At 47.6% G+C, this 22,301-nt stretch overlaps 1 pseudogene; it reads right to left on the bottom strand.

Moving 5' to 3' along the window:
• Positions 1–617: 617 nt before the first annotated feature.
• LOC110550163 (uncharacterized) overlaps positions 618–22,301 on the bottom strand; it is a 39,423-nt pseudogene continuing 17,739 nt past the window's right edge.

The raw sequence follows: 22,301 nt of genomic DNA, 5'->3' as shown, positions 1-22,301 counted from the left end.
AGATCCAAGAAACATCAGGTGTCTATATGTCCAGCCCTCTGGCAAGGAAATTCAAGGTTCAGAGAGGTCAGGAAACCAGCGTAAGGTCCCAGAGCTTATCTTTTGAGACCGCCTCTCTCTAAACCAGGAGCTCACCAGCTGGGTAGACTGGCCAGCAAGCTCCAGCAATCCTCTTGTCTCTGTCTCTCTCTAGCAATGGAATTAGAACACACACCACCGCACCCCAGTATTGACAAGGAGCTAGGGGTTCAAACTCAGGACTCCTCTGAGAGTCCCAGAAGACATGTGTTAGGTACTACCGCCTGTACAGCCCACTGCCACAATGGAGAAGCCAGGGCTGCTAATATGTTCATTGTCCCTCCCCTCGGAGTGTCAGCCTTGCCTCACTAATGGTCTCCAAAGAGAATGAGCTTTGAGCTCTCCTTACAGGACCTCTTTTCCGATGCCAGGCACAGGATTCTGAGAATACCCTCTGATCTCACAAGTGTGAAAGGCAGCACAGTGGCTTCGAGCAGCGAGGGGAGACCCCAGCTCTGTGACTTTGAACACCCTCACATCACAGCCACCTCCCAGGGACAAGGGCTCTGTGCTGGCTCCTCCCCACGCAAATGGATGGCTCAGTAGCAGCAGCAGCAGCAGCAGCAGCAGCAGCATGGAGATGAGAAACGCAGACAGGCTGTAGGGGAGCCCCAGGATGACATGGGGCCAGGGGTTTTCATGTTTTATTAAGAGTGCGAAGGCCAAGCTGGGGGGGAGGAGGGACAGAGGCGTTTGAAATCCAAAAAGAATGAGTTTCCATCAGGTAGGTGAGCTGTTGTAATTGGGGACACCCCTAGGAAAATGACACGGTTGGATCCCTGGCAGATCCTCGGCAGCCTGTGGGAACTTTCAGAAGTCGCCGTATCTTGCCTTTTATTCGGAGACATTTTTAATTAAAAAATGGGGATTTCCAGCCTCTCCTCCAGGGGCTTTAGTGTCAATGAAAGGATTCAAAGCCATTCCTGGCCTGGCACCCGACTCTGTCTAGAAGGCAGAATCTTCCTGGGGCCTTTGGAGTAGTGCTCCTCACCCTGAGCACTAGACAGTATCTTAACGACTATTCGTACCTTTTGAAAGAACTCTAAAAGCAGGGCAGGTGCTTGGCTGTACTTCCAGCATGTGCGAAGTTGAGGTAGCTGGCTTGCCAGCTCAAAGTCAGCCTGAGCTACATAGGGAGACCTGGACTCAAAACAAGGAAAACACACTCCCATGGTATCCCAAGGACCTCTGTGTTTGTTCTCCTCCCACTGTCCCAAACATACACACTGCCCACTGTTGCCTAAGTACAGCATTCCTCACTGGCAACTTGATTTCCCCCCCCCTTCTCCCCTCCTGCTATGACTCTTCAGAGGCTACTAACAATTCACCAAGGTCCCCTCTGTCACCAGGGCCCATGAAGTCTGGCTTGGACTAAACTCAGAGGTGGAATTCAAATCACTTGCTTTTCCTCATTTGGCATGGAGTAATGATTCTATGATTTGGTGTGTTCCTTGGAAGAACATGTCTACATGGATGAAATGAGTTGTTGAAAGGGAAGAGAAAGGTAGGCTGTAAAACTTGCTGCTCTCCCATAGTGGATGAGAGCCAACTATTTTCCATCAGTGAAGCCCAGAGCTCTTCCATGCTTAGCCTAAGCCCATCTCCCAGGTGAAGAGGGGACACCAAAGACCACAGCCCCACAGGGAGAAAGGGAATGTGCTGTTTATTCTGACCTCACCTTCAGAGGGCTTTATTTTTTTTTATTCCTTTCTTTCTTTACTATTTTAAAAGATTTATTTATTTATACATGTATGCCTGCATGACAGAAGAGGGAATCAGATCCTATTATAGATGGTTGTGATCTACCATGTGGTTGCTAGGAATTGAACTCAGGACCTCTGGAAGAATCCAGTGCTCTTAACCACTGAACCATTTCTCTAACCCAGGGCTTTATTCTTCTCCGTAGAAAAAAAAAAATGTCACAGGCCCTGACGAGACTGCTCAGTGGGTGAAGTGCTCTTTAAGTATGAGGAGAGGACTTGAATACAGATCCCACGTACAATGCCAAGTGTGGCTATGCTTGTCTGAACTCCTCGTTCTGGGTGGTGGAGACAGGAGGAACCTGGGATTTTCTGGGCAGCCAGTCTAGCAAAAATGGAGATCTCTAGATTTAATAACTCTGTCTCAAAAGAAAATTAAGGTGAAGATGTGATAGAGGAATCCATTATGTTAACCTCTGGCCTCCACATGCTCCTACAGCAGCATGAACATCACATACATACACAAGTATACACGCGAGGCGGGGGGGAGAGAAAAGATGTCACATAAATCCTAGGCATTAAACTAATGTCCAAGCAAGATACCCCTCTAGCTTAAGGAAAACCCATCTTTCCATCTGAGTTATGAAGCATATCCTGCGGGACACAAGAAGGGGCTGTGCACACCAGGGAAAAGGGAGACGTCTTAGTTTTGCTTCCTGTTGCTGTGATAAAAATGCCCTGACAAAAGCAACAGAAAGGAGAAGGGTTTATTTGGCTCACAGTTCAAGGGTACACAATCCATTATAGCAGAGAAGTCAAGGCAGGCAGTCGTGTGACATGTGTAGTCAAGAGCAGAGATATACAGATGCATGCATGCCTGGACACAGAAGGCATTACCACAGGAACAGGAACTGTAGGCATTTGGGCCACTTGGTGTAACGTTAGCAGCTGCTGGGACGGATCATGTATCGACCACTTCTGTGTGATGGTAGGTTGCCGGTGTGCAAGTCCTACTCTATGGCTTGGTGGATCAGATAACACCACCTCATGATGGGAAGCTCAGGTTGCATGGTAACCTGGTGGTCCATTGTCAAGTGATGTTCCCACTAACGCCCCAGTAACCAGCTAAGAGCTGTCTCTCAAAGGGACAGTAGTTGTCTGCAGATGATGGTTGACCCTTGCACGAGGATCTATAGGGGCTTGTCATTCACCCACAGGGGATTGCCACAGGCTCCATACAGCACCCCTATCTGACACTCATACCTCAAGTACCATTGAGTCTGCTGGGTCATATGATCCAAGAGGTAGAGCAGCCTGCACAGCAGCCTGGACCTGTTAAAGACCCTTCTCCTGTTCTAGATCCCACTCAAAGCTAGCAGCTTTCCGAGTCACTTGGCGTATGGGCCCGAGTGACTCACCTAAGTGAGGAACATGCTGTCTCCAGAATCCAAATAACCCACTGGGCACTGTGCTTTTCTCTTGCTGGTAGGAAGGACCAGGTGCCACAGCTTAGCCTCGCTTTAGAAGGAACACCTGTGCATGCCCCACGCCACTGAACTCCTGCACGTGTCCCGAAGGTAGAAGGCCCTTGAATTTTGGTTGGATTTATTTCCCATCCTGGGATGCACATATGTTTTATCAACAAGTTCAAAGTGGTTGCTACCTCCTGCTCGCTTGGTCCAGTCAGCATAATGCCATCAATACAGTGGATCAATGTGATATTTTGTGGAAGAGGCAGGTGGTCGGATCTCTTCAAACAGGGCCAGTGTGTTAACATACCCTTGAGGTAAAACTGCAAACACATACAGCTGGCTTGGCCAGCTGAAAGCAAGCTGCTTCTGGTGGTCCTTATGGACAGGCACGGAGGAAAAGGCATTTGCTAGATCAATGGCTGCATGCCATGTACCAGGAGATGTGTTAACCTGCGCAAGGAAGGGGCTCCACATTTGGTACAGCAGCTGCAATCGCAGTTATCACTTGATTCATTTTGTGATAACCAACTGTCATTCTCTTTGAGCCATCTGTCTTCTGCGCTGGCCAAATGAGAGAGTTAAAGGGAGATGTGGTGGAAACCACCAGCCCTGCATCTTTCAAGCCCTTGATGGCGGTATTGATTCCTGTGATCCCTCTGGGGAAGAGCGAAGAGCTGGCAGACAGAGGAAGTACAGAACTGGGTGGCAGAGGAAGCTAGTTATAAATACCAGCTAGGGTCATGTGACCAGCCATGAAGATTGTGATTGGCTTGAGTGCTTCTGTCTTATTTTGTTAAGAACATGCTTGGACATACATACATATATATACACATCTCAAGCTAATCCCTGTGTTTTATTTGCTTTATTTCTTCATTGTGTGATGGAACTTTGATGGAGACAGTACCAGTGCTAAAGTAGTGCTAAAGTGGTGTAAATCTATGTAGTCAAATTTAAGTTATGAGACAGTAAAAGGCCATGCGTTCACCAGGCACAGTGGTGCACTGTAATCCCAGCACTCAGGGAGGCAGAAGCAGGCAGATCTCTGTGAGTTTGAGGCCAGCCTGGTCTACAAAGTGAGTCTAGGACAGCCAGGCTACACAGAGAAACCCTGTCTCAAAAAAAAAAAAAAAAAAGACTAAGCATTCCAAATACCTTGCCTGCTATTCTGAGGGATACAGCTAGAGTTTTATGTAAGACTGCTGTGTCATATTTGGCAGAATTGTGACCTTGTTATCACTCTCATTTGGAAAGAAAGTTAGCAAGACCAAAGGAGACACGATTGGATGTCAAGTTGACAAGAGGAGTCAGACATTTAATCTCAGTGGTCAACCTTACTGTATCTGAAATCAACCAATAGGCCCAGCACTGGACAGACCTGTGTGGGATTTTCTCAGTTTCCTTGAATTAGGAAGACCCATACTGAATGCAGGTAGCACTTTCTGAAAACCCAGATACAAGGAAGTCCATGAAAGAAAAACTTTTGCTTTTCACGTGCTCGACTTCACATGCCCCTTCACATGGTGGCATTTTGATGCTGCCACCATTCTGTGCCGACATCAGAAATGAGGCTCTTTGGCTTCTAACATGATGACCCAGTGGCTCTCTAGGAATCCCTCAATGCCAAGCTGACATCCAGCCTCTCTGGTGTGAAGGCAGCCATTGCTGGATATAGTCATTCTATGGATTCTGTTCCTCTAGGAAAAGACAGGTGTGAGGAAGCCTGTCTTTCCTGCACAAAACGTGAAAGTCATCTGTGTTGCTGCTGCAATCATTTTGTGGCCATGAGGCAATCGCCCTGACATTAAAGCCAAAACTCTGACAGGTACTAATCAAGAAGCAGCCAGCCTTGTTATGACTTAATTAAGTGTTTGTACCTCCAGGCTTCTTGTTAGGCAAGGTAATTAAGTGCCTGATATATACATATATATATATATATATATATATATATGTATGTATTTAGTGTCAGCACATTGGGCGTCCTACTCTTAGGAAAGTAGATTTGGTAGTCAACCAGTTTAGGGATCCTCAAAGTTTATCATGGATACAAATCGACTGGAACTTTTGCTAGAGTTCATGTGTTAACTTAGCATATCTGAGTGGACCCAAGCACATTTGTAATGAAGTTCCGGTACAGAGAATGGCCATTGTTCATCACAGTGGGAGCCTGATGAGTGTAAATAAAATATAAGATCAAATTCCTTAATTTTGTTAATTTTGGTTTTTCAAGACAGTTTCTCCATGTAGCCCTGGTTGTCCTGGATATCTCTCCCCCACCTCTCTCTCTCTCTCTCTTTCTCTCTCTCTCTCTCTCTCTCTCTCTCTCTCTCTCTCTCTCTCTCTCTCTCGACCTGGCTGGCCTTGAACTCATCTAGATCTGCCTGCCTAGGCCTCCCGAGTGCTGGGATTAAAGGCATGTGCCACCACTTCCCAATTTAAGATCAAATTCTCAACAGCCACAAGCAGCAGAGAGTCCTGGGAAATGTGGCTCGAGTGTCTGCCTAGCAGGCACCAAGCTCTGGGTTTCATTCCCAGGACCACACAGAGGTGTGGTGGTACATTCCTGTAAACCTAGCACCTAGGAAACGGAGGCAGGAAGATCACAATTTCAGTGTCAATCACAGCTACATAGAAAGTTCAAGGCCAGCCTAGCAGCCTAGGCTACCAGAGACCCTGTTTCAAAAAAAAAAAAAAAAAAAAAAAAATAGGGGAGAGAAAGGGATGCTGAGCTATGCTGCTCTGCCTCACCTTCCGGCAATTCAAGTGATTCTTTTCCTAGCCAGTTTCTGCCTTAATTGTTGCGGGCTCTCAATTAAAATCCAAACCCTGTATTACTTTCAACCTGCTTCCCTATGGCTATTTCCCATGAGCTCTGCTTCTCTGTCTCCCAAGTCTGACTGGCTTTCTATACAGAAACCCGCCCACACATTTGATATTGAGTATTAATGTTTTGCCCCCTAGGTCTTTCCTGATTATCATGACTATTATCCAAGTGGCTGAGCATAGTGGGACATGAAGACAAAAAGAAGGACACTGGCAACAAAATGAAAGCATCCCACCCAAGTATGGCTTGGTGGATCTTTGAGTGTACAGCGGTCGGCTACACGTTGGGATCCAGGCAGTTCCAGTGGAAGTCCCTATAATGTAAGGGCGGCTATACTGCTGACTGTAAATGACACAAGGAAAGCAGGGAGGACTTCCACCGTGTGCCATCCAGGCAGCCACACCATGGAAGACCCCTCTATCCCCCAATTGTTTACAACTTTATGCCTTGAGGATAACTTGTTTTGTAGTTCCCTGAGCAACACAGCCTCCATTTTCAGCAGCTCAGCTGTGCCTGCTTTGCAAGAAGCACAGGATCAGGCTTGTTGACTGTTGACTTTTCCTCAGAGAAAGAGATTAGAGAGAGACATTGGGCCCTCACCTGAGATTCCAGCCACGCCTCCCCTCCCATTTGTAAGCAGTTCTGCCCTAATTTCATGTAACCTCAGAGGTCATTGAGGTTACAGAGGAACCTCACCTAAGGTTCCCGCTGTTTTCTCTCACGATCCTCAGTCATTTGTATGCAATTATGCCCTTAATTATATAAGGCCTCAGATCTCAGGAGGTACTAGAGTATATAGACGGGGGAAGTTAAATGAAGGGGCTCTTTGCGGGTGGTCATGGGGATGCCATCATCCTTGATGGGTAAAGACTTAGGGTCACCCACACTCCTGTCACAAGCCCATCACCTATGCTCTGTAAGTAAGCCCAACAAACTCATTGGTTCTCCAGGGGGAACTTCGGTGAAGTTTGGTTTGTCATTGGATCCTTGTGAAATGGCTGTAATATTGTTTACATCTCCTCCATGGAAGAAATTCTTGAAACAGGCAGGCACTTCACTCCATGTACAGGGAGTAGTCACTGTTCACCCAGGCAGGAGCCTGATGAATGTAAAGAAAATATAAGATTAAATTCTTAATAGCCACACACAGCAGAGAGTCCTGGGAGACATGGCTCAGTTGCTCGAGCGTCTGCCTAGCAGGCTCAAAGCTCTGGGTTCCATCCCCAGGACCACACAGAGGTACCGTGGTACACACCTGTAATCAAAGCACTTAGGAAGTAGGGGCAGGAGGATTAGAAGTTCTGAGCCAATCCACAACTACAGAGGGAGCTTAAGGCCCACCTAGGCTACACAAGAGCCTGTCTCAAAAAACAAAAACAATACGGGTAGGGAGTTAGAATGTTGGCTCCATAGATAAAATGCTTCGCCCCTAAGTGTGGGAATCCCAGAACCTGTGCAAAATCTAATTAGGTCAGCACTAGGGAGATAGAGACCAAAGATGGGGCAAGATGGCTAGCTAGAACAGCCAGAGTCAGCAAATGCAGCTCAGCAAGCTACACCCCTCTGAACAAATAAAGTGGAGAGGGACTGAGGACACCCGACTCAGCCTTGGGCCTCCACACACGTACACATGCATTTTGTGCATCTGTTGCTGGGAACACACATGTGTGAATAACATACACAAATTATTTAGAAAGTTCACAACTAGATATTAAATCTATCACATTTGAGTCAATAGTCAAGAAAAAAAATTCTCTGGAGGATGAGAAAGGACATGGTCTGCTAGAGAGGGTGATCAAGTTGTCGAAGGACAAACCTTAAGATAGGACGTCAAGCCAGGTGGTGGTGGAACCCGCCTTTAATCCCAGCACTTGGCAGGCAGAGGCAGACGGATCTCTGAGTTTGAGGCCAGATTGGTCTACAGAGTGAGTTCTAGGACATCCAGGGCCACACAGAGAAACCCTGTCTTGAAAAAAACAAAAACAGCAACGACAAAAATAGGACATCAAAGGAGTAACAAATAAGGCCTAGTGAGGGGTTGGAGAGAAGGTTCAACAGTTAAAAGAGCTTGGGGGCTTGGTGTTCTTGCAGATGACAAGAGTTCAATTCCCAGCACTGCAGTGGCTTTTGAAATATTTGAATTACATTTCTATTAATTTAATGTGTGTACATGCGCCATGACTCATGAGTGTAGCCAGAGGACAGCATGTGGAAGTCAGTTCTCTCCTTTCACCATATGGACTCCAGGGCAGAACAGGTTGGCAGCAGGTGCCTTTAATGGAACTGCCTAGCAGGCCATTTTGACTTTGAGACAGGTTGCCTAAGTCCGTCTTGAACTCGATAGCCTGGGGAAGGTCTTGAACTTACCGTCTCCCCTGCCTCAGGCTTCTGGGCCTAGCTAACAGTAAATATTCTTATGAGCTTACCAAGAAATTCTTGTTAGTGCAGAACCAGAACCAAAGCTAGTTTTCAAAACGATGGTATAATTACATAAAAATATAGAATTCTGTAACTCCCCCGCCCCCCCCCACCCAAAAAAATTAAATTAAAAACACAAACCTTTTCTAAAAGAAAACTAAGGAGATGGAAGCTGTGGCTTCATGTCTGGGGCTGGCAAGTCAACAGGAGTTTAGCTTTTACTCATTCCTCAAGGAGCCTGTGTCATTTCCCAAATACAGCAGCACCCCGCCGATTGCAGCCAGCGGACACAGGGATCTGTTCATATGTAGAGAGATAGGCATCCCGTCTCACTCTGGCAGGGACCTGAGTCACCCATCATGCAGAGGTGTTGGTAAGTGTCTGTCGCTATATCCTCACAGGAACCACTGGATGTATGTGGGCAGGCTGGTTACATCACTGAGGAGTTGGTAATGGTGAAGGCTTGGAATAGAAAATGCCATGTGGTCAGAAAGGCAATCCATGGCATTGGCACTGTCTGGGTAAACGGGCCACACCGCATTGCAGAGCAGGCCTGGCCCAGCTGGGACAGACCAGTGTGGGCCCTGCTTGCTTACGTGTGTGTATTGTCCTTCTGATCCACACCCCTGCCCTGTCAGTAGTTAAACATTCTGAAAATCACCTCTGCTGTTCTGGGAGCAAATCGAGTTACACAGGACAGGGTGTGGCTTAACGTCTGTGTTTTTGTAAAATGTGTCCATACCTGGGAATGAGAATATTTTACAAAACTCATCCATAGCTACTGGATGGTTTCTCAGTTTCAAGTTTTGACAATAAATGTGTGTTGTGAAGAAAGAGGGTAAAAAGGGGAGATTGGTGGATAAATGATAGATGGATGATATAAGACATATATAGATAATAAATAGATCTCAGACATAGAGACAATAGATGATATACGTGATAGAAGATAGGTGATGGGTGGGTAAGTTACCACTTAAATAGATGCATAGAGATTGGTAGATAGATAGATGGTTGATAGGTAATTGATAGATGATAGATTACTGATGACTGATAGATGAGAGAGGATAATGTTTGAATAGATAATTAAGTTGGTCAATAGGTTGATTGATAGACAACAGATAGATGATAGATAGGTTGTAGATGATTCTTGGGTAGACAGATGGATAGATGATTGATAGATGGATAAGTGATTGATTGATTGATTGATTGGACACTGCATATAACACCTACTTCACTTTCTGCCAATCCAGTGCCCGCTGAGGCTAAGAAGACAGACAGCGATGCCTGGCTGAGCGCAAGGGGCAGTAGGTCAGGAGACCCACTAGCCTCACAGCGTAGGTTCCTCATGGCCTCATTGTTCAGTTGCTCCCATTACTGATAGGGGTTCCCAGTGCTGACAGACATCCCGACTCTTGAAGAGGAACTCTAATACTGCTGCTGTTTGCTGAAGTCATGTAAATGGTAACTGTGATTAGGACTTTACTTAGCATGTGTACTCTGTGTCTCCTCTCCTGGCCTGCCACCACCATGCCTCAGAGCTGCGGCTTCTGTTACCATGCACGGGGCTTCAGAGCTTCCTGTGGGTGCCTGGGCTAGGAGTCCCACCCAGCTCTCACACTCCATCTCCCTCTCCCACAGGCACTCTAGCCCCGCTGCCCCTGGCATCTTGTCCTCAGAGATTGATTCCTCTTGCCCAGGTACAAGCACACAGCTGGCCTTGAACTTTTACTGAGTAACTTTAGTGTCCTCCTGTCGGCTCCCGGATCTTCCTGTTTGGTCCTGCTTTGCTTGCTTTTTCTCTTTTACCCTAGTTTTCTTCACATATGTGAGTAGCAGGTCTCAGTGTGGCATTTTCAGACCTATGTGCCATCATACTTTGTTCTTATTCAGTCCTGCACTGCTTGCTCTTGCTCACCCCTCTTTGGTCCCCTCCCTTCCCTGGGAAGTTCCTCCTTCTGCTTTCATGCCATATGTCTCCCATTACCTTTTCTGTCCCCTCCCCCTCACTCAGACCTCTCTTCTCTGCCAGTTCCCTTTCTACTTTCATCTCCTATGTGAGTGTGTGTGCAAGTGTGTGCTTGTGTTTAGATGTGGATACTTGGGAAGGGGGTGGAACCTCATGTGTTGCCCCCCCAACCCATGGTCTTGTGAGCAAACCCAATTAAATTCACTGAGTTACAAAGGAAACAGATGAAAGGAAGAAGAAAGGAAGAGAGAGAGAGAGAGAGAGAAAGGAAGAAAGAAGAAAAAATAAAAGTAGAAAAATAAAAAAATAATAATAACTAAAAATAAGAAAAAAAGTAGCTGAGGCAAAAAGGGGGAATTGTTAGAAAGGAGATTCTCAGGAGGAGGGGAATAAAAAAGAATACTTGAGGGAGAATATGACCAAAATATATTATATATGAGCGTGAAAATGTCATAGTGAGGGCTAGAGAGATGGCTCAGAGGTAAGAGCACTGGCTGTGCTTCTAGAGTGTCTGGAGATCCTGAGTTCAATTCCTGAATGGTAGCTCACAACCATTGGTTCCCTCTTCCGGCATGCAGGTGTAGATGCAGGCAGAACATGGTGTAGATAATGAATAAATCTTTTTTAAAAAGAAAGAAAAAATGTTATAGTGAAACCCATGATTGTGTGCAATTAATATGTGCTGATAATCTTTTGGGGGGAGTAAAAAAAAAAAAAGAAAGAAAATAAAAAAGGTTTAGATTTAAATACCACAACGTTCGAGATATACTCCCTTGAACCTGGGTTGTTTTGCTTAACACAGTGATCTGTGGTATACTGTGACGCCTGCTGGATCCTTCACACTCCATGCAGTGACCCATGTCCCACTTCCCAAGTGTCTGCTATCATTTGAGAGGGGTTTGACCAAAGGGCTGGAGCCACGCTGTGGAGGGTGATAACGCTTTGCACCTTTCAAGCGTGTTCTTTGAAACAGTCCAGCAGGGGATAGCAGACATGGTCTATCTTTACAACTTTTAGAATTCTGGTAATTTTGAGTTCAGATTCATGACTGTCTGAATTTGAAGGAGACTCAATATCGTAGGCTCCTCAACCTTGGAGTTCTCTGACTTCATCTGTGGCACATCTGTGGCCCTATGGCGGAAGCTGGGGGCTGACCCAGTAACATTTCTCTCTTGCTGTGCAGGGTTGCTGTGGTTAGGGTATTGTGAACACCCCTACCAAGAACCACCCTAGAGCTGTGTTATATGTGGGCCTGGGAACTGAGTCCAAATTGGAGCACATCTCAGATGGTTAGTGGGTCGTGGCATTGTCTTCCTCAGGGTTCTGAGGACTGCAGGGATGATTGCCTGTAGTCTGTCCGCTTGCTTAGGGAGAGTTAGTGCCATGTGTGTGGAGCCCGGAGTTTCTTTTCAGAAGTTCTGAAACCAAATTCATGGGGACGCCATGTGCTTAGAGGAAAACTCTTCCTCAGCGACATCATCTTGAGCTTCAGAGATGGGTTTCCAAGTTCCTAACTATGAGTTCGTATGACACGACCAAGTGACCATAGTCCCCAGTGCTGTGCTGTGCTGGACGGGGGTCGGGGAGCAGCTGGGGAAACAGCTCCCCAGGGTAACTTGCAGATCTGTTCCAGGGTTCTGAAAGGGACCCTTTCATCTTCTCAGGAGCTAGTGACTCACAGGGTCTGGCATGAATTGGCCTGTCACTTGCTTCTGACTGTCCTGGTAACAGCTGCAGTTATGGATCTACTATTCCCTGTGTGTTCTCTCTTTTCCCCTTTCTCTTCTCTTTTTCTCTTTCTCTCTTTCTCTCTTTCTTCTTCTGTCCCTCCCTCCTTCTCTTCTTCTCCACCTTCTTCTTTTTCTCCCACCACCAGAGCCTCCCCTGGTGGCCAGGCCCCTGGATACTCAGAACCCCTTTCACAGTGAGCATCAAAAGGACTGAATGAGCCTCCTTTGGCCTGCACTTTTGTCCCAGGGTTTCATTGCCAGTTCTCCCTGAGAAGGACAGAGCCCCATCTCCAGAGAGAAGACAAAGCTGCTCCCTTCTCTCTTGGCCCATGTTCTAGCTAGTCCCCTCAGCAAAGGTGCTGGATTTTTCCTCCAAATGGACAGCCTGCTTCCTGTGGACCCTTTCCCCCAGGGAAGCGTCACTATCTGCTGTCAGTGGCAGCCACCGAAAACTGGAGACCTGGGGACCTGACTGTTAGGCCAGCAGGCAGGGAAGGACACTCTCTGTGGCCCAGGGTGTTTATTCCTGGGAGAACCTGGCTTCCTGTTTCCATGGGGGGAAAGGTTTAAAAGGCCTCATAAAAAGGGCTCGGAGGCCCCAACATCAAATGACTCTTGCCAGGCAACCTTGCATGAGTTAAGCTGGGAGGAACCAGAACATAAGGATTGAATTTCCCCAGCAGATCCATGGACTGTCACTTCTGGGGAGGGATCCTGTCAGAACATGTCTTGGCAGGGAGCCAGGCCTGAAATCCTTTGAAAAACTGAGTCTACGCATTGGCCGTACCTGTGTCCTGTGTCAGTAGCAACTCAGGCTTTGAGGAATTTACTTATTTTTTAAATAAATGACAGATGAACTGTAGGCAGGGTTCATTCTAATTTAACAAGTCCCAAGGCTTTGTCTTGTCTTTTTGTTGTTGTTTTCTTCTTAGGAGATGGCCTTGAATGGGAACACCATACACTCTTGTTTTCTGTTGGTTTTAATTGTGATGTCAAAGGAACGAGCAGTGCTTTTCTGGTGCTCGGATGTTTCTGGTTTAGACGAAGGCTCCAGGAAGTGCAGAGCTCATTAAATCCAGCCCTGTACGGAGGGGGCCTGGCAGCCCTTCCTTTCACCTGTTCCTGAGATTTATATACCCCATAGCCTTGGCAGGGGGCAGGGGGGCAGGGGGGCAGCCGGCTCCACATCTGACAAAGTGGGTTCCTTAGCCAGAGGAAGTGGGGGGGGGAGAAAGCTAAGTATTTGGGAAGTGAGCAGACATAAAACCAAAGCTTCTAGACCTGCAGGAGGCCACTGTGCCAGGAGCAGGTGCTGCCAATGCCTGGATGCTATAGGTAGGGCAGCCTTCTTTGCCTCCCTCACCCCTCTCTCCTTCCTCTCCTATCTTTTCCCTCCCCTTCTCCATCTATCTTCTCCTTTTTCTTTCCCTTCCTCCTTTCCTTCTGTGTCACTCTCTCCATCTCTTTTCCACTTCCCTTTCTCTTCCTTGTCTCTCCACTCCCTTTTCTTTCCTTCTTTTCTCCCTCCTTCTTTTCTTTTTCCCTCCTTTCTTCTTCCTCTCTTGCTCCAGTATCTTCTCTTCTCCCCTCTCTCCCTCTCTTCCTCTCTCCTTCCTCTCTTCCTCCTCCCCTTTCATCCCACCCCCTCTCCTTCCCCTCTTGTTTTTCTTCCCTCATCTCCCCTCCCTACCATTCTCCCTTTCTTTCTTCTCCCCCTCTTCTTTCTCTTTCCCATCCCTCCCCCTCCTCTCCCTCATCCCTTTATTCTTCTCCCCCTCTCTTCCTCTCCCTTCCTCTCTCCTCTTCCCTTCTGCCTTCAGCCCTACTCCCTTTCTGCATTCCCCTTGAGAAAACTTTAAACACTGATGGCAGGTGATATGGGAGGGGCACAGGTGTATATATCCATGCTTCACTTTTCTTGCTCCTGGGGTTGCTTTGGAAGTGGAGCAGGATCTGAGGCAATGGTGGAGCTGTAGGAATAGAGCAGCTACACCTGGAGACCCACCACTCCCTTCCTGCAGCGACTCTGTCTTGGGCCACTCCTCCTGCCTATTTGGTGGCCAACCCTCCCCAGTGGACACAGGACAAGATTAGAAAAATTGTTGGCACCTGTCCATCCGGGTTCTCCCATGTGGAAAAGGTCAGAGAGTGACATGTCCAGGGTCCTTAAAAAAACTGTCTAGCTTCTGTCTGCAGGGATGTCATTGCTGTGGTCCAAATGTATGTGCTGGAGTTCACAATGTGTGTCCTTTGTGACCATGAAGCCGTGTTGACAACTGGGACCTTTCAGAAAGGCGGGGCTCCAAGGACTCTGAGGGCCCTGTTGTCAGGGATGTTCTCTAAGAACAGGGGTGATCTACAGAGTCTGAGGGAGCTGCTCTTAGGGGAGGGTGAAGGTGGCTATCATGAGAGCAGGTTTGTCACCAAAGCAAGCTGGGCACCCCTCCTCTTTCACCTCACAAAACTGTGGGATGGCTTAGCAAGGCCAGCCTCTGGTATTCTGTTATAGCAGCAGAAAGCTGATCAAGACACTGGGTGGTGGCAAAATGGAACTTGAGTGCAATTTGAAACACAGGTGCAATCGTAAGAATAATAGGCACTGAGTACCAGCTACGCAGTCTGTCTGTGTCATGCTGTAAGCCTACAAAGATGGAGGAGCCCTTCCATCAACAACTCCTCTTTAGATATCAGAGGGTCTTAGCATCTCTGTGCACTCCCTTCCTGTTCATCCTCAGATCTTCTCTCTCCTTCCCCTACCCTACTCTGGCATCCTGGCTCAACAAACTCAGTCTCCAGAGCCCCTCTGCTCTAGAAGATCCCAGCTGTGGGACACAGGAGGGTGTATTCCAGGGCACACATGAGACACTCAACCCTCTTCCTTCCAGTCAGCTTAGATGCAGTCTAATTTCAGTCCAGCTCTGTATTGGCTGTGGCGGCTCATCTTTAGGTAGCTGAAGGGGGGGGGGGGGGTTCCCTCAGTATTGGGAGGGTGTGGTCCTGAGGCTTCACCGTGTTGTATTCTTGGGTTCACTGTCCACCGTGGTTCTCATGACTCCACACACACACACACACACACACACCTCTATGGGATGTTCTTCATTTAAATTCCCTCCAGGGAAATGTTCTGTCCTGTCCACTCAGGCAGGCATCACAAATAAAACAAAGTACAAAGAAAGAAGTAGCAGGCACTGATGCCCTTGCCCAAGCCTCCAGCCCTGGAGCTGGAGACTTGGACTCAGCTGTGGCAATGGTGACTTCTGGCAGCCCTCTCCTCTCACAGGCTCAACTGGCCTTCCATTTGGTATTAAAGATGTGGAAATCTTAGGTGCTTGCCTCTTCCTGTAAGCCACTAGCCCTGTCTATGGTCTCATCTAAGTTACCCACTGTCTTAGTTAAAGTTTCTATTGCTGAGAAGAGACGCCATGACCATGACAACTCTTATAAAAGAAAACATTTACTTGGGGCTAGCTTACAGTTCAGAGGTTTAGTCCATTATCATCATGGCAAAAAGCATGGTGGCATGCAGGCAGACATGATGCTGGAGAAGGAGCCAAGAGTTCTATATCTGGACCCGCAGGCAGCAGGAAGACAGAATGACACTGGGTCTGGCTTGAGCTTCTGAAACCTCAAAGCTTACCCTTAGTGACACACTTCCTCCAACAAGGCTACACCTCCCAATAGTGCCACTCCCTATGAGCCTATGGGGGGAGGGGTATTTTCATTCAAACCTACACACACACAAAGTCTCTGGCTCTTAGCATCATCCCCCTAGAAGATGATGACACCAATATAGTAGTGTCCTCTGGGTACCAGGGCAGGGCCTATGATGGATGCATTTATCTGATTCATCTACTCATGGCCCACTATCTAAGTCACCCATATAGACATTAGTGAACATCTGTTGATTTGTAGGGAGCAGAAAAGCTGACACACATGTTTACGTATGCCCACAGAAATATGCACTGTCCTGATCACACAGGAAGGGGAAGTGAGGATTAAAGAAACAACGGCCGGTCTGGGGAGATGGCTCAGTCAGTAAAGTACTTGCCATGCAATCATGGGGACCTGAGTGTAATCTCCAGAACGAACTCGAAAAACATGATGTGAAGGTACACATTCGTAATCCCAGAGTGGAGGAGGTGGAGTCACGGAGAGCTCTGGGCTCAGAGACCAGCCAGCCTAGCTGAATCAGCAAGTTCCAGATCTTAGTGAAAGACCCTATCTCAAAAAAAGGGTAGCTGGCTCCTGAGAAATGGTCCACTGATATAGGCTGCATCCCCAGGCAGCACCAGAATGCTCTTGACCTCCCAGCAAAACCCACAGGACTAGGTGAGCAAGCATCATGTGCATGTGTGCGTGTGTGTGTGTGGGGGGGGTCATTTTATTAGACTTGAGGACAAATGTGAGGAAATCCACCAAGAAGTTCAGAGAGAATGAGGAGCAGGTGCCAGGGAAAAAGAGGGTCCTCTGGTGTTCATCCCTTCACGCACTGCCTGCCGGGGGCTTCCTTACATTCATCTTTTCCCACCTAGTTACCTCAAGGTTTCCAATCCAAGTGGCTTGCGTCTCCATGTGTTTGCCTGTCTTGGGGCCTGCGCTGCAGTTTGATGGCTTATGATATGTGTATAGAATTACACAAATGTAGCCACAATCCACTGTAGGGTATATGGTGTTTGTGAGTACACATGTGCTCATGTGTCCACGTATGTGCAAGTGGTCAGCCATGGCTATCTTCCTCAATTATTTTCCACTCTGGTGTGGTTTGGTTTTGTTTCCGAAACGGGGTCTCACTTTGTAGCCTTGACAAGCCTGGAAGTCGCTATGGAGACCAGGTTGGCCTAGAATTTAGAGAGATCCTCCTGCCTCTGCCTCCTAAGCGCTGGGGTTGAAAGTGTGTATCACCTAGTTTTTTGAGATGGTTTCTCACTTGGCTTTTGAGCCCACCAATTTGGCTAGACTGGACAGAAGGTCTCAGAGATATGTCCACTCATTTCTGCCCCCTAAGTACTAAGATTACATACACCACCATGCCCTTCTTTTTTTAAGATTTATTTTTTAAATTTATTTTTCGATTACATGTATGTGTACGTATGTGCTGATGTGCATATGAATGCAATTTCTCTTGGAAGCTGGAAGAGGGTATTGTATCCCCTGGAGCTGGTCTTAGAGGTGCTTGTGGGCCCCCTGATGGAATGCTGGGAACTGAATTCACGTCCTCTGCAAGAGCAGCAGATGCTTTTGACTGCTGAGCCATCTCTTCAGCCCCATTTTGTGATTTTTATGTGGGTACCTGGGTCCTCAAACTTGCATAGGAAGTGCTCCACCCATTGAGCCATCCTTCTAACCTCCACTGTAGGACATTTCTAGTGCTAGAGAGAGAGAGGGCGAGAGGGAAAGAGAGAGAAACTCCAAACCTTTCAATAGTTGATTCCTAAGTCCCCTTCTCATGACTCACCACCCCCATCCCCCAACCCCCACTGCAACCTCTAATCTTCCCATCTTTGCAGCTCTGCATTGCCTGGCTGAGGTTTCCTTCTGTCTGGCTTTGTCTGTGTAAAATGACATTTCCAAGAGTCCTCGACACCACAGTAGGTGTCAGAATGCCACTGCTTTTTTTTTTTTACGTCCAAGTCCAAACCCCGTTCGTTATGTAGAGAGACCCCATTGTGTCTACTCGGCCACAGAGGCATTTAGCCATCTTCCTGTTTGGACCATCGGAGCAGAGCTGCTGGGAACATCTGTGCTCGTGTTTGCGTGTGGACATGTGTTTCCATTTCTCTCTAGGTTGATGCTTTAATCCACTCGGATGGTAGGTTCGTTTGATGTGGAGAATGGATTGTTCCAAGTAGGGAATTTCCCAAATATAACTAACTAACAGGAGGGAAGAGTTCATTCTCCCCCGGGATAGACTGACTGGGACAGAAAGCTGTGTGCTTCCACCCATTTGAGCAGTGGTCTGCTTCTGTGTCTCCTCCCAGCCTACCTGGTGGTGGACAGTCTCATTTCTTCATTGGCCTGCTTTCAAGGCCCCTCAGCCCTACCAGGCCACCCACTTTCAAGAAGGTAAATTTTACATGACCCCTGCCCCCAAGCCTCAGACTACTTGGTCAGCTTTTTCTCTTCCTGTGTCTAGAATACATCTTTTGGTTTAAAAATGGTAATTTTTTGGAATACAGCTTTTTAGCAATGAACCGGTTTTTTGTTCTGTTCTGTTCTGTTCTGTTTTGAGACGGAGTCTCACTGTAGAGCCCTGCATGGCCCGGAACTTAATATAAAGACCAAGCTGACCCCTAACTCACAAAGATCCATCTGCCTGTCTGCCTCCCCAGCCCTAGGATAAATGGTATATGCCATCATGCCTGGCTAAGCAGTTTTGTTTTTTAAAGATGGCCTTTATTTATTCGCTTCATTTCTGTAATCTCTCTCTTACAGCACAGGGACAGTGAGGAGGACAGAGAACAACTGGCAAGAGTTGGTTCTTGAACTCAGGTGCTAAGGCTTGGTGGCAAGTGCCTTTACCCAGTGAGTTATTTAGCCAGCCCAGAATATATCTCTGTCACCACCTCTTCTCACTGCTCACCCCTACCCTACACCTCAAATCTCCCCTGTTCAATCTAAATCAATACCCTCAACCTCCTTCCTTTCTCATTCATTCTTTCTTTCTTTTTTTTCTTAAATGATACTAAAGTTTAAGCTCATCATCTGTTGAGTGCTGGGCAGCCTCCTGCTACTTACACTAGCCACGGCTTTATCTTGTTTCTCTCTCACACCTTAATGAATAAATCCGTCTGAATGCTGGTAGAACCAGGGGCACACATTCAAGCTCTTTGTCCTGGCATTTAGCAGATGAAAACTTTGCTGTTTGGAAATAGGGTCCTTTTGGATTTTCAGTGGATATTTATACCTGTTATATAAAAGCAGAGAATGGCATTGTAGCGTTATTTGGGCTTAGAGCGAATGGAACTTCAGAGGCCTTGAGGTGTGTATTATCTGAGCCAGCCTGTATTTCTCTCCAGAAGGCACATGTCAACACACACACACACACACACACACACACACACACACCAGAGAACAGGTCCTTTGGCCTCAGTTGATATAATTTTCAGGGGCAGGTCAGAAAGAGAGGTGTATGGCTATGAAGGCATTGACTGGCAGACCCATCTTTCCAGTTATTGCCTCCCCTCTTCCCTTCTGTGGGTGATTGGCTGACGAGTTCAAGGGCCACAGAGTCACAGGATGACAGGAATGAGTGTGCCAGTAGGGAAGGCATAACCTTCTTCAGCAACGCCAAGGGGAAAACAGGCTGAGTCCCAGAAGGCTGGGGGAGGGCAGAACAGACAGAAAGGACACAGCATGGGCCTGGAGAAAGGGCTCAGTGATTAAGAGCTCTTTCAGAGGACCTGAATTTGGTTCCCAACACCTATGTCAGGCAGCTCACAACTACTTGTAACCCCAGCTCCAAGGGCTGGGACACCCCGTTTTGGCCTCTGTGGGCACCTGGAGTCACATGAACTCATGAAAGAAAGTCTCTCTCTCTCTCTCTCTCTCTCTCTCTCTCTCTAAAAGAGAGATATTTGAAAAACAAAAGCAACCAACTAAACCCTACTGGTAATGTCCCACCCTGTCCTCTCCCATTGCTAACTCCAGCACAGGGGGATGGGTGGACAGAGCAGCTGCTCTGTGGCCTGTAACAAAATATGGACTTCAAAAGTTTGCCAACTGTTTCTGGAATGTGGCTGCCACCAAGTCCCCTGAGCTTCAGTTCCTAGCACCTTTAGTAGCCGTGCCTGACAAAAGTGTCAGGGGAGCATGTTGATTATCCAGTGTCCAAGCAGTTCTACACAAGGATGTCAGGACCCATCCTGGGGTCTTTAGAGGTCTCTTTTACCATAACTATCAAAAAAATAAATAAATGGCTCCATGCCTTGGGCTTCCTTCTGAGAACAGCCCTTCCCCAGGGATAACAGACAGGTATCATGGTGTCAAACAATAGATGCAGGCCAGACATCCTCAACACAGGTGTGTATGTGTGTTTGGTGAGCTCATGCACATTCCTGCATGTGGAATTCGGGGGTCAGAGGACAACCTCGGACATCATTCACCTTTTATTTAAGACAAGGTTGCTCATTGGCCTGGAACTTGGCCAAGTAGGCTAGGCTGGCTGGCCACGGAGCTCTAGGGATGATTTATCTCCACCTGCCATCTTACCATCAATGGGATTATAAGATTACAAGGGTGTACCCCACACCCAGCTTTTTATGTGCTCTCTGGAGACCAACTGGAGGCTAGAACGTGGCGTTGGCTAGCAGGAGCTCTGTGATGGGTTCTGTTTTGTGCCTGTGCTCTGAGGAGCTACACTTGGCATCAGTTCAGCTGACTTCAGGTTCTTTCAGTTGCTCAAGGTCCTGAATGAGACAGGCCAGTTAACCAAGCCAAAAACAGTGACAACCTAGGCAGAGCCAGGCCCCTGTCTTTGGAGATAGGCTCTCTTTCCCAGAGCAAGCATAAAGGATGCTTCCCCAAGGCAGACTGATATTTTCTTAGGAATACAAACACCTAATTGGCTGGCACTAATCATATCAGCATCACATTTGGAACCTTAGGAAACTCTGGATATGGCTGAGCCAGTTCAAAGTGCTCCTGACCACTGGTAGCCTCCATGTTGCACACTCCTGTGGGGTCCATGAGGAGGACTCTGTGTTGTCTGCTATTGCCGCTTCATTTCCCCTAGCTGGCCTGGCCCTCTGCAGAGGAACTGGAGTAGACATCTGGGTGGAGCTGGGGCAGTTATGCAGCTGACTCTACAACAGTCAGGTTGAAGAGTGTCCTTGGGATATCAGGGGCCAGGCAAGCCTATCTCCTGGGAAGGCGGGCCCTCTACTGTGGCAGGTGGGACATGGAAGGCAGCCCCTCTGCTTTGGGGGATGGGTATGTTTGAGGGGTGGTGCCATTTTTATGCTGTAGTACATGGAGTTTGAGAGTAGAGCATTTTCGGGGCCAGCATGGATGGCAATCAAGCAGGAGTCAACTGAGGGCTTTGACCTTCAGGCTACTTTTACAAGTACAGAGAGAGCAAGACTCCAGAAACGGACTCCGGCTTCAGGCCAAGTGAAGGCCCTATGCTCAGAGCCTGGGCTTAGGTCTCAGGCTTTGCAGCAGAAATTTCCTCTCTGACCGGAGCTCTGTTACCTAATAGCCAGCTAATAACGCGCTTAGAATGCCGGAAGGGCCCAGGCGCCAGAAATCTATTTTTAAGGAACGAGTCTTTTCCATATGGGCATCCAAGAGGAGTTAGCATAGCAAATGCCGACATCCAATGGACAACTGCATGCTAAGTTTATACTGCAGGGTAAAGAATGCTTTCCCTTGGAATTCTTCGCAGGGGTGTGTGTCCTCGTGACAGAGAACTCTGTAAACAGCCTCTCCATATACCTCAGCATCAGGGCCAAGCTAGCTCTACCCATTCGAAGTTTTATTATTTATGCGTATGTTTGCATGTATGTATGTGTATACATGTATGTATGTATACACACTACCCACGGGGGTCAGAGGATGGCACTGGATCTCCTGGCAGTGGAATTACAGATGCTTGTGGGCTGGCCCTTGGAACCGAACCCCAGGTCCTCTGCAGCCAGTGCTCTCACGTGCTGAGCTGTCTCCCCGGCCCCTCTGCTCTATGCTTGATGGTACTGGTGGCATTTCACTTTTATTGCAGTTTGCATGGCTTTGACAGAGTGTACCACTAGGAGAAATAAATGCTACCCAGGTCGTGTTCTGGATACAGGAGCTAATCAATCATCAATCAATTCTTGTTCCTATGTTGCAAGAATTCCTTCTTTGGGGAGACATAAGACTACCTCCTTTCTCAAAGGTCCCAACAACTCAAAATACCATTCCATTAAAGCTCACCCTGGGGAACCAATGAGTTTATCCTACTTACTTGCAGAGCATGGGGGACTCTCACAGCCAGTCTTGGTGAAAGGTCTCCAGTCAGCCTGGATGATGGTTTCTTTATAGCTGCATAGTCAACCTTCTCTTGAGTATATACTCTAGCCCCTCCTCTAGGCAGACCCTCTTCTAGGCAGGCCCTCAGGCCACACGCAGTTAGGGAAGAGC

This window comes from Meriones unguiculatus, chromosome 4 (assembly GCF_030254825.1).
Source record: "Meriones unguiculatus strain TT.TT164.6M chromosome 4, Bangor_MerUng_6.1, whole genome shotgun sequence".
In the NCBI taxonomy this organism is placed as follows: domain Eukaryota; kingdom Metazoa; phylum Chordata; class Mammalia; order Rodentia; family Muridae; genus Meriones; species Meriones unguiculatus.
Note: the sequence above shows the minus strand (reverse complement) of the source record. Positions and strands in the feature narration are given on the sequence as shown.